This window comes from Abramis brama, assembly GCF_963993115.1.
Source record: "Abramis brama genome assembly, chromosome: 12".
In the NCBI taxonomy this organism is placed as follows: domain Eukaryota; kingdom Metazoa; phylum Chordata; class Actinopteri; order Cypriniformes; family Leuciscidae; genus Abramis; species Abramis brama.
In genome coordinates, this window is record NC_139974.1 from 2,914,429 (window position 1) to 2,926,919 (window position 12,491).

Consider the following 12,491-nt stretch of genomic DNA (forward strand, 5'->3'; position numbering starts at 1 on the left):
GCAGCGCGCCCCAAGCAGTAAATGTGCCCGCTCACAGCCCACATCTACTCGCACACATGAGTCCCACGGGGCTCGCGCAGCCCTCCCTCACTCAGTCAAACACTGTTGTAAGGTCGAGGGCGAGCGCTCCGCCCGCTGTATTAAGCGCGCCCCCCGCCTCAAATGCCGCAGGCATAACGCCTATGTTTGTGAGCCCCGTAGCACCTCTGTCGCACGGCGAACAGAGCGCGCTCTGTATCCGGCCCTTAGCCAACCATGCAGATGCATGGGCAGCGCTTCCAGGGGTTTCGGACTGGGTCTTAGGCATTATAAAGAGAGGCTTCTCGCTACAGTTTTATCGACGCCCTCCGCGCTTCACAGCGCGCGTCGAAACTTCGGTACCGCTGAATGTAGCACACCTACTTCGCGCCGAAATATCAAAACTGATAAGCAAAGGGGCGATAGAGCTTGTTCCCCGAGTTCAAAGCGAACAGGGGATATACAGCAGATACTTTCTAGTCCCCAAAAAGGACGGCGGTATCAGACCCATTCTGGATCTAAGACGACTGAACAGAGTATTAGTGAAACGCCGTTTCAAAATGCTCACAACCAGCAAAATTCTCGCGCATGTTCGCCGAGAAGACTGGTTCATGTCGATAGATCTGAAGGACGCGTATTTTCAAATACAGATAGCGTCACATCACAGGCGATTCTTGAGATTCGCCTTCGAGGGTCAGACATACCAGTATACAGTCCTGCCTTTCGGCTTGTCCCTGGCACCTCGTACTTTTACGAAATGCTTGGATGCAGCGCTCGCTCCTCTCAGACTCAGAGGCATGCGAGTGCTGAACTATTTGGACGACTGGTTGATCCTAGCCCAATCACGATCTCAGCTCATAGAGCACAGAGCCATTTTACTCGATCACCTCGAGAATCTTGGTATCACGGTCAATTGGGCGAAGAGTTCACTGAACCCCAGCCAAACGATTCCGTTTCTGGGTATAGTTCTGGACTCACAGTCTATGACAGCGCGGCTGTCGCCACAGCGCGTGCTGAACATTCAGCGCGCGGCGATGTCTTTCCGCCACGGCGGTTTCACCCCGCTCAGAAAATTTCAAAGGATGCTGGGTCTCATGGCCTCAGCATCGTCAGTTCTCCGGCTGGGCTTGCTCCGCATGCGCCCGCTGCAGTTCTGGTTGAAAGCGCGGGTTCCGCGCAGAGCGTGGGTGTCCGGTCATTTACGCCTCAAGGTTGATCAGGACTGCGTCACAGCCCTGGTACCTTGGATGGCGAACGACTGGTACCAATCAGGTGTAAGCCTGGGGACTTCCTCGAGGGTGAAGATGGTGTCTACGGACGCATCCACCTCGGGATGGGGAGCGCTGCTCGACGGCAGACCGTCCTTCGGCCTATGGTCGGAACGGGAAAAGCTCCAACACATAAACTGCCTAGAAATGCTGGCAGTGCACAACGCGCTGACGCGTTTTTGTCCCCTGATCAAGGACCAACACGTCTTAGTCCGTTCGGACAACATGGCAGTGGTGTCCTACATAAATCGCCAGGGCGGTCTGAATTCCAAACCCCTGTACAGGCTGGCGAAACGCCTCCTGCTATGGGCTCAGCACAACCTACGCTCGCTGAGAGCAGTACATGTGCCCGGGCTGCTAAATGTGGGCCCGGACAGACTGTCCAGGAACAACGTTCCTACGGGCGAATGGTCTCTACACCCACAAACAGTCCGGCTGTTGTGGGAGAGATTCGGCAAAGCGGAGGTGGACCTATTCGCGTCCCACGAAAACGCTCACTGCCCCGCATTCTTTTCAAAGACCGACAGCGCGCTGTCCCAAAGGTGGCCGCACTGCCCGCTATACGCTTTTCCCCCCGTCTCCCTCCTGCCTCAGGTGTTGGAACGGGTCAGGAAAACGAAATGCCCAGTGCTGCTTGTAGCACCGTTCTGGAAGAACCAGGCATGGTTCCCAGTTCTGATGCAGATAGCAGACATTGCTCCATGGCCAGTGCCGTTGAGGAGAGATCTCCTCTCGCAGGCCAGGGGCTCGATTTGGCACCCACACCCGGAGCTATGGTCCCTTCATGTGTGGGCGCTCAACGGATACCCGTTGGTCTCGCAGAGGGAGTCATGAATACCATCACGGAGGCTAGAGCGCCGTCGACCAGGCGACTCTACGCTTCAAAGTGGTCGGTTTTCTCCGGCTGGTGTACAGCTCGGAGCCTTTCACCCCTCGAATGTGAGGTAACGGAGGTTCTCTCCTTCCTACAAGAGCTGTTGGATAAGGGCAGATCCCCTTCCACGCTCAAAGTGTATGTGGCGGCTATTTCAGCGTTCTCAGGTTCAACGCTGGGTCAGTCACTAGGAAGGAATGATTTAGTCATCCGCTTCCTCAGGGGAGCTAGGAGACTGAATCCACCCAGGCCTCCGTCAGTCCCTATGTGGGACCTTTCTACGGTCCTGGCGGCCATGAAAGGTGCCCCTTTCGAGCCTATCCAGTCAATCAGCCTCAAACATTTGTCTTTCAAAACAGTGTTTTTGATGGCTCTCGCTTCAGTGAAGCGCATAGGCGATCTGCACGCGCTCTCCGTGAGCCCGACGTGCTTGGAGTTTGGTCCTAATGACTCTAAAGTCATACTCAAACCTAAGCACGGCTATGTGCCGAAATCCCTCAACACGCCTTTTCGGGCTCAGGTCATTTCCCTGGCTGCCCTGCCGGCGTCGAGTGAGGAAGGGGACTCGAGTTTTCTTTGCCCTGTTAGGGCTTTAAGAACTTATATGTCCCGCTCTGCTGCCTTTAGACAGACAGAGCAGCTCTTTGTCTCGTTCAGCGGACGTTCCAAAGGAACGGCTGTTTCGAAACAAAGCCTATCCAGATGGATAGTTGACGCAATAGCGCTGGCTTATACTGCCAAGGGCATTCAATGCCCGTTGGGAGTCAGAGCGCACTCTACGAGAGGCGTTGCCTCCTCGTGGGCTTGGTCCAGCGGGATTTCCTTACAGGATATATGTACGGCGGCAGGCTGGGCCTCTCCGTCTACATTTATCAGGTTTTATAACCTAGAGGTTCCCGCCTTACAGGCTAAGCTTTTGTCGGTGTAATACTATGCCGACTATGCTGGGCTGAACTGTGTAAGACCCACGTTTTCCCACATTAGTGCAGGCTCCCTACCCTGGCTATGTGATGTCATATTCGCGTCTGTGGACATGTCTATATAAGGACGGAGGAATCCCCTCCTGTCTTTAGACTCTCCCTGTGAGGTCATGTTAAGCCTGCAGACGCTACAGTATAGGGAATTAAGGCTTCCCCCCCTTATTCCCTGACTCTGTGTGAGTCTATCTGGTGATTATGCACTGTATGCCTGAAATGGCTTCCGGTGATCAGTGTTTTTATCCCAGCACGCACGGCGTTTTGCAAGGGGTTCCCGCAGCGTTTTTCAAACGCAGTACGAGAGAACTCTCGTAAGAGAACGTACTCGGTTACTAACGTAACCTCGGTTCTCTCTAGAAGAGGGAACGAGTACTGCGTTCCCTTGTCGTGCGTTTGATTCACTCTGGTTCGCTTCGGCGATCAAAATCAAGTGAGTCAGCCTTCTCGAGCTCCTTTTATAGAGGTAAGCCACGCCCGTCTCGGCGGGAAGTGGCGAGATGTTGCATCAACATCATTGGTCTGATGTTGCATCAGCCTGCGCTCGATAGGCTTATGCAGTTGCCGCAGAGCAGCCAATGAGCAGACAAGCCGTCTTGCTTAAGCTGTCTGCTGCTGCCGCAACGCGTTTTACATATATGAAAAATTAAAGGATAATTTTTGCTTCAGTGTTTCGTGAAAAGAGACTTTTCCCGCAGCGTTTTTCAAACGCAGTACTCGTTCCCTCTTCTAGAGAGAACCGAGGTTACGTTAGTAACCGAGTACGTTTTTCTCAGTTGCTGCTAAAACACAATTTCTGAAACCTTGCTCCATTTTATGAAAACAGTAAACACAAAACCTCATCTTCAAGCACTATTCACAAAACCTCTTCTTGCAAAATGAATATTTTGCCTCAAAACAGTTTTACCTGTGTTCAAAATCAGACTCTGCTCCCTAACCCTTAGACAAATTGATCAAAATGATATACACTATCAAGCAGTCAGTAAACAATACACCAAAAAATAGACAACACATTGTTCAAAACATATAGTTCTCAGGGAGAAGTGAATTTTTAATCTCGAAACAAATTTCATATTTTTCTGTAATTGTCTTTTGATGAACGAAAACGTGTTCTAGCATATTAGCTCAAAATTGATCAGAAATTATTACTCTGCTTTGCTCTTTGCAATTTTTTTTTTTTTGTTGTTCTTCCTTCATCCTTGTACCCCTATTCTTACAGTACTGTACCCTGCATCTCACAAACCTGTCCTTTGTCTCTGTGATACTGTAATTCTTGTTCTTTGTTGATATGAACCAGTCAAAATCTATTGAGCAGTCAGTGCTGTTACAGTTTTTCTCAAAAAAGTTTTTCTCTTTTTACACACAAATACTGGTATGTGAGACACAATGACCACAACATGTAACTCATTCACCAACCCCCTGAACCAATTCTGCTAAACTACAAGCACAGTTCCTGCTTTACACTCAAATTGCAGTTCTAAAACACACCTTTTTCAAAACACTACATACAATTCTCTGCTTTTGGCACAATTTTCATGCAGAAAATCTCTTGTTTGTTGAAAATTGGTATGCAGTGTCTTGGTCCAAGGTGCCATGTATGTCTATGAGGACATTGGTGTATCTCAAAAAACATGGCCACCATCGGCGAATGAAGTTGAGCACCTTTTAGACAAGGTTAACGGAGGCCGATCGGAACGAAACTCGATGGGCATGTTCGAGTCATGGCCCTAGAGGTCTGTAAGTATTTTGAAAGAAATCGGCCACTAGTTGGCGCTAACGAGTTTTATGGCTCTGTAATCACGTGGTGTTACACTCATCCACACAATATGCATATCATTTGATAGATCTGCTCATGCTGAACAACTTTGACTCAAGAACCACTGCTGTCAAAGTGTTCATTAAATATTCGCAAATATGTTAAAAACCTACTTTTGCGAACTAGTCCTAGGTTTTTTGGTCGATCGGAACCAAACCAGTCTAGTTTTTACTGTAACTGTATACAGTCAATTCTTCTGTTGTTTTGTATGTAGACCACTGTATGTACAACTTTGTGTTGGTTGGGATGTACACTGTGTACATTGTTTTTTGTGGGAAAAATAAAATATATTTGTTACCATGTATTTGTGTGTTCTGAGTATAAAAACAATATTCTCAAATATTTTACAATACACTTATGTATGTACTGTCTGTAGTAAGTGTAACACTGAACAAAAAAAGGCCTAAGTCATTATGATGAATGGAGAAGAAGTGTTTTCCATTCATCATAGTGTTTTACATTACAGTTTTTGCCTGTTGCTTGAACACTATAGACCCATGCTTAGACTAAAGTAACACAACTTGAAGCTTTTGTTACCATACCTCAAACACATGTACCCATACCTTAAACAAAAGCGCTGCTTTGCACTCTAGTTGCAATTCTGCAACCCACTTACTCCTTTATGCAACACACTTGGTCCTGCATACTTCACTCTATTTCATACATAAGACACTTCGTTCAAAAATGAAATCTCAGGGTGCCATTTGGAAAACACATGTATCCAAAATACAAAACACATCGGGTAATTGCAACCACTCAAATACACACATGAAGACACTTACTTGCAAAACTGAACACCAATAAGCCAGCTACAAAAAGCCCTTAGTTTAGCCATTTCAAGAACTTTGCAAGCATGGATGGAGGGAGAGCAAGAGGAAGAGGAAGAGGAAGAGGAAGATGTGGAGGATGAGGAGGACGAGGATGATGAGGAGGATGAGAAGGACGTGGAGGATGAGGAGGACGTGGAGGATGAGGAGGACGTGGAGGACGAAGAGGACAAGGTCAAGGTCAAAGAGGCCATGCACCCACCCCTATTTCTGATGATATAAGAGCAACTTTGGTGGACCATGTCATCAACCATGGCCTGACTATGAGGCTGGGCAGAGAGTCCACCCACATCTAAGCCGCTTCACAGTGGCATCTGTAAGAACATTCTGACTAGAAAACAGGTATGTCTTCACCTCTCTACCTTCTACTCTACTCAGATGGTATTTACAGCACTGTACTACAGTATATCACATTACCACATCATGTAAAACAACAGGGTATTGCAGGGTGCTAATGCTCCTTTTGCAGCCAAAGTGGTAGTTTTTGTGAAACATACCATGATTACTTATATTGAGATGTTTCAGTACAGTGGATGATACAGTATATACAGTAAAGTACTGTAAGAAAAAGAAGCAAACCGAGGACAATTTGTGGTTGTATTTCTCTAGAATGACTAGAAGACCTTCTGGGGGAGGACGCCAACGCCTGTTCACACAACAGCAGGAACTTGCCGTTGTGGACCTAGTGAGGGCAGACAATGCCATCCGTCTCCACCAGCTACGACAGAAAATACTTGCAGACAGGCAAGTGTTCAACAACATAAACCATGTGAGCATCACCACCATCAGACGCATCTTGGGAAAACACAACATCACCATGAAGCAGCTCTACAGGGTCCCATTTGAGAGGAACAGTGTCAGGGTCAAAGGACTTCGAGTTGAATATGTACGGGTAAGTGTAACTGTCCTTTACATTTACAATACAGTATTGGTGAAATCCAGTAGCAGCTGAATATGTACCATATCAGTACCACATGGATCCATTCGGAGAGCTACACGGGTACCTGTGTGATGGGGTGAGGGTTCTGTATGTGTAGCACTGTAGTACAGTAATATGTTTTTTTTTTGTTACAGAGAATCTTGGCCATGGATGGAGCTGCACAGCCTCATGAATTCATTTTCATTGATGAAGCTGAATTCGACCTGAGCAAAACAAGACGACGGGGTCGTAATGTAATTGGCCAAAGGGCAATTGTGGACAAAATTTTTTTTTGCACAATTTTTGGTTGTTTGAAAATGTGCCTCCTGAAAATATGCCTTCTGAATAAACAGTGAAAATCAAAGACTGCAGTGTTTTATATAAAGTAGACTAGTGTGTTCCCCCTGATCTGAAAGTGTATGCATATGATGCAAGTATGTGTCATTTTGTCATCAGAGTTACATTTTGACAAATGAATGTTAGGTTTTGATAGCAGAGTTTAGGTTTTGATAGTAGAGTTTCAATTTGACACAGATGTGAATGGTATATTTCCCAGTGTTGTGTCATGTTTACTTGTGTGTAGAGTTTTGGCACAATGAGCGAAGTTTTGCAAAATGTGTTCAAGCAACGGGCAAAAACTGTAAGCACATCAGTGTTCAACTGGTTCTTATAAATGTCTATTCATATGATGGTTTGTGTGTGTCATTTGAAAACAAAATACCATTTTGAGAAGAAATAACATTGTTTTGAATGTAAAGTTTCATTTTGCAGGAGAATTGAGGGGGTTTGCCCATTGTGTGTGTGTGTTTTTTTATTTGTGTGTAGAGTTCTGAGAATATGAGGCATGCTTTCAGAAAATGTGTGTAAACAATCGAGAAAAACTGTAACAAATGGAAAGCACAATGTTCAGGGACATGCAATGTGTTCATTGTACAGTATACAGACTACAATGCACTGTACTGCAGTATACAATACTAAAAGGGACCAAAATCAAAGGAGTAAACATGTGATCAGTGCTTCTTCTTGTCTTTGGGCATAATTTGAAACAGGTTAAATCAGTTTTGAGTGGTTGTGTTCAATCAATGACGTGTGTTCTCTATTTGTATTTGATTGTTGCCAGTATTGTGTTTACCAGTATGGATGACGTGTGCATTACAGTGCAGAATGTGTTTTGAGAATGAGAACGTGTTTAGAGTTTTGCTGAAAGTCTAAGTGAGATCTGCAAATTGTGTTTTACCATGTGAAATGGTTTAAGGTATTGACAACAGACTGCAAAATTAGCTAAAAGTTCAGGCAACTGAGAACTTTGTTCAGCCAATGGGTTTTAGTGTTTTAGCAATTGAGAAAAACTGTAATTAACAAGTTTTGTTGTAAATTGAAAATATTCACTACCCGCACAAACATGCACTTATTTTTAATTCATAATGTCTTTTATTTTCACAGATATGTTATCAAAGCCCTTCAAATTAGAATAAACATGGTGATTGTTAATGCTGAATTTGGATTTTCATGCATTAACAGCCACTATCTGCTTGAATATGGCAGCGTTGTAATATGTGTAGCCTATGTGTACATGATGTTTACCATATATAATTCAGTAACACTTTACAATTAAATAAAAAAGGTTGTAGACAAACTTTAATCTGTCTTTAAAAAGCCTAACCAGAAAGTTTGAAGAAGTTTTAAAAGCATGAAGTTTGAATGTTTTAGTTTACTAAGACAGACAGACAGACAGACAGACAGATATAGATAGATAGATAGATAGATAGATAGATAGATAGATAGATAGATAGATAGATAGATAGATAGATAGATAGATAGATAGTTTGCATTAATTTTCTGATGTAGGTCTTAATTTATAGGATTCATTAGTATTATTGCACTAATTTTACATTTTATCTTTTACTTTTTCTGTGTTGTCAAGATTGATCAAGAAACAGGCAGCTTAGGGTTGTCAGGTTAGAAAGAGGATGACACACAAACAAAAGAAACTTCACAGGTGAAAAGTGATAGAGTTGCTTTTAAAAACACCTGCTATTGCATTCTTTTATTGTATAAAATCTACAATAGGTGTTTGTAGTACCATATATAGACCAATCATAAAATTACCATTAGGAAAATATAGGAAACATAATTTAGGATTCAAATGATTGTTTTTTTTTTGTTTGTTTTTTTCAGCTGTGTACTTAATTTCTTCTGTATGTCACAATTACCTGTATCTGGATATTTCAAACACTTCTTTATTTTCAATAGACAGAGCCAGAAGGCAATTTAGAGTTGAGAATGAATGAGGCAGAAAGTTTCAAGGAGGCTTCAGAGGTGAGGGAAAACAAATGACTGGAATAAGTTTAAAAAATTGTTTAGTTTTTTCCCATTACACATTCATTATGTGTTTTATGTCTACACTGTCTTGCATAGGCAAAACAAACATTTTGTGAAAAGTTATGACTAAAATTGAATCTTAGGATTTGGCTTAGATTTGGAGACATGAAATGAATCAAGACCAGTAGATGTTCAACTGTCCAATTTAAGGGCATATCCCAGCAAGAGGAGGCAAGGAAATGCCTATTAAAGATAATCAGTGCTGTGCAGTTTCTGGCAAGACAAGGTTTATCTTTTAGAGGCCATGATGATGATGAGGGAAACTTTAATCAGCTTTTAAAATACAAGTCAGAAGATAACCCCAGCCTAAGCAAATGGTTGTCTCTCAAAACCGATAATACTTGTCCACAAATTCAAAATGGAATCCTCAATCTATTCAGTAATTCTATAATTCGTGTAATTGCACAAAACATCAATTCACTTCCTAACTTGCAGTTGTGTGTCATCATGGATGGTACCCAAGACGTATCAGGGAAGGAACAGGAATCAGTCTGTCTTAGATATGTTGATCACGATCTAATATCCATGAGGAATTTGTTGGCCTGTATGAAGTGTCTGTGACAACAGAAGATAACCTGGCAAAGGTTCTGAAGGATGTATTGCTTCGTCTTAACTTATCCATCACTGGGCTGAGAGGACAGGCTTATGATGGTGCTGCGAACATGGCAGGAAAGTATTCAGGGGCACAGGCCATCATCAAAGAGAGTCAGCCACTTGCACTATATGTCCACTGTGGTCCACAGTGTGTAAATTTAATTACGCAGCATGCTTGTACAGCATCTCCTGTTATCTGTGACTCTTTGCAGTGGGTTCATGAAGTGGGAGTTTTGTTTGGCAAATCTGTGAAAATGAAGTCAATTTTCCAGGATATTCCAAAGTCAGAGAGTGGATCTGTCAAAGCCATCAGACCTTTGTGTCCTACAAGGTGGACAGTGCGCACCTGTGCCATTCGTGCTGTGCTAAACCAGTATCAGCCGATGTTACTTGCTCTGGAGGAAATGGTGTGTGGTCATTCAGAGTCAGCTTGCAGGGCAAATGATTTGTTTTATAGATTTAAAAAAGGCAATATTTTGCTTGGCCTTTTACTTGTCTTAGAAGTGACAGAAGAGTTGGAGTGTCTCAATGCTTCTCTTCAGAGCCGCACTCAGACAGTAGATGGATGCTAGCTGCTGTCAACTGTGTGAAGGACACAATTGTAAAAAAGAGAACAGAAGATGCGTTCCAAAGTGTCTACTACAAAGCAACACAAATGTGTAACTCCCTAAATCTGTCTCCAATTGAAATGCCCCGTGCTCGAAAGCCTCCGAAACGCCTGTCTGGTCAAGGTTCAGCACATGTACCTAGTTCCTCAGCAGACTACTTCAGGACAAAATTTTTCCAGGTCTTGGATGTTGTCAATATGCAGTTTCAAGATTTGAGCAAGAGGGGCTGCTTACGATCAGTTCTATTGAAAAGATACTGTTGACAGGAGAGTCTGATGATGGTCTGTTGGAACAATATCCAGAATTGCACTGGGCTTCACTGAGGGTGCAGTTAGCAATGTTCAAGTCAAATATGATTATCAGTCAACTACTGAGGCTGCAAACACTCTTCGGAATATGTTGCCAGAAGTCCGCCAACTCTTTGACCAAGTGGAAACACTTGTGAGGTTGCTCCTTGTTTGCCTGTTTCTTCAGCATAGGCTGAAAGAAGCTTCAGCTGTCTGCGAAGATTAAAAACCTGGCTCAACGAAGCACAATGATACATTCTCGTCTAAACAGTGTTGCTGTGTGTCACATCCACGGTGACAAACTGGACAGTATAGATGATTGCTCAGCAATTCATAGATGGGAATCAACGTCACAGAAACACTTTTTGCAGTTTCAAGTAGCTTAAAGGTCCCGTTTTTCGTGTGTTTTTGAAGCTTTGATTGTGTTTACAGTGTGCAATATAACATGTTCATGTTTCGCGTGTAAAAAAACACAGTATTTTTCAAACAATTTACTTATCTGTATACCGCTGTTTTCACTGTCCTAAGAACAGGCTGATGACTTCCTTGTTCTATGAAGTCCCTCCTTTAGAAATACGAGTTCTAATTGTGCCAGCGGTTCCTGTGTCGTGATTCGACAGCAGCTTAGCGGATGTTGCCCGGAAAGGTCACGCCTCTTACCATAACGTGGAGATGCATGCGCTCAGGGAAGGCCAAACAAAGGTAATTTGACTCTGGGATGAAAATAACAGTGTCTCGACGACATGGCGACAAACACACTCTCACACTCTACTAACGCAACTCTTCCTCTTCTCCGTGGGAGCGCAACAAGACCACGCCCCCTTTTTTTGTGTATTCCTGTGGGCGGAGGTTAGTCAAAAAACTGTTCTAGTGACATCATTAAAGAAGGAAGTAGAGGGATGTAGTCCAAACCGGCCGTTCGATGAAGTCGACTTCTGTTAAATAAAATATCTCGCTTGGCATTGAACTTTGAGCTTTATAATTTTACAGATATTATTTATACTCTAACAACAACATTACACACTAACTAAAGTTTGAAACATGGGATCACGAAGAACGGGACCTTTAAAATGCTGAGATATGTTAGCTTTAACTCTGTATAAATAAGCTGCTGCTTTTGAACAAACCAGCCTAAAAAGAAAAGCATAAATGTGATGAAACTAACTGTTTATTGCATATTATTGTTCTACTGATTTAAGGTCTCCTTACTGTGATATATTTGTCAATTGAGTTCAATACATCTTTGCAATTGTGTGGTTTGAGTGACTTTTTATTTTCTTCCTGAAATGTGGACTAGAATAAAGTAGAGTGTGAATTTGAAAGTATCCATTACTGTGTGTCATTCACATACAAAACTATTTGAAATATGTAAACAATATATTACAATGTACAATACCATGTGCAATATAGAGTACAGAACATCTGCATTTCTTTTTTCTTTTTTTTTAAACATAAATAGCATATTAAGCCAATTAAGCAAGAACCTGTCAACATAGGTCTGAAAAAAAAAAAAAAAAAAACTGGTATAACGCTTGACATTCTGTCCCCCTCAATTTTGAAGTGATGGCTACGCCCCTGATTCCTCCTGTGATGACTTTTTCTGACAGAAAAAACACAAACACAGCCAGCCCAACACCACCGAACATCAACACACACTCCGTCACCGTCACCTCGTCTACAGAGACAGAAGAGTTACTCACATTCATATACAACATTTAGTGCCAGATCTCCACAGAAGAGCAGTTACAACAAATAGAAAAATCAATTAAACAAGCAAAACTTTACCTGTGATTTCAACTTCTGCTTTCGTCTCGTCTATTAGGGATGAATTTAGGTTTAATATTTAGGTTGCAGCAATGGAGGAGGCAGGATCTAATTGCTCAATCTGCTTTTAAAGAATAACCAGTAGAAGAAAACAATGACC

General features: G+C 43.0%; 1 protein-coding gene across 1 annotated transcript in view; it reads left to right on the plus strand.

Annotated features, from left to right (window-relative positions):
* The window catches only part of LOC311093928 (uncharacterized protein), a 773,523-nt gene that overhangs the window by 384,867 nt on the left and 376,165 nt on the right, over positions 1-12,491 (plus strand). The window lies entirely within an intron of this gene.